Source organism: Oncorhynchus tshawytscha, linkage group LG25 (genome assembly GCF_018296145.1).
Source record: "Oncorhynchus tshawytscha isolate Ot180627B linkage group LG25, Otsh_v2.0, whole genome shotgun sequence".
NCBI classification, from domain to species: Eukaryota; Metazoa; Chordata; class Actinopteri; order Salmoniformes; family Salmonidae; genus Oncorhynchus; species Oncorhynchus tshawytscha.
In genome coordinates, this window is record NC_056453.1 from 26273226 (window position 1) to 26273942 (window position 717).

A 717-nucleotide genomic window follows, 5' to 3' on the forward strand; every position below is an offset into this window, starting at 1 on the left:
ATATCTCTGTACATGAATTTGAGAGTGATTACATTTCTTTAGCCCCATCCTCAGCTTTTTACCGAAACAGGGGCGGGAAGAAGCTATTTGTGTTTGTATTGTATAAGGGTAAAGAGAAGGCCACCTCAAACTGGCACTGATATTACTGAAGTAAGTTATATTATTGAAGTAGAGACATGAGTAAAGATGTTTTTTTACATTCAAAAAAGGTCAAATGTTTTTCTTTCTGCCTCATAAGAAAACAGGGGGCAGGAAAACCAGCATGCAGGGAACTACTTTTGTGTATTACTTAGATTATTGTGTGAACTAGACTGTACTGTAGCCTATAGGTGTGAGTGACCAGGTTGATAAGGCCTATGAATCTCATACACTGCATCAACAAAATCATGGAAACAGTAGCAGCATAGCAACCAATTGCTAGGAAAAAGCAAAAGGCAGGCCCCTAAAGAACTGACTTGCTTATTTGGCAAGTGAGCCATAAAAAAAATCAATCCCCCAATGACTACCTACCATGTTTCCATGGTGACCATATGGGAAGTGATGGAGCTTTTTGGATGGGCTATGGATATCCTATATTTCCCAACATGAATGCGCTCAGATCTGACCTGTTGTATAATTTTTGGGAGACAAATTCCATTTAAAAAAACCTGCATGCGCGCGACCGACACGCCCATACAACTCCACCTGAAGTTTTGTGAGCGTGCCTCATCTCTATGG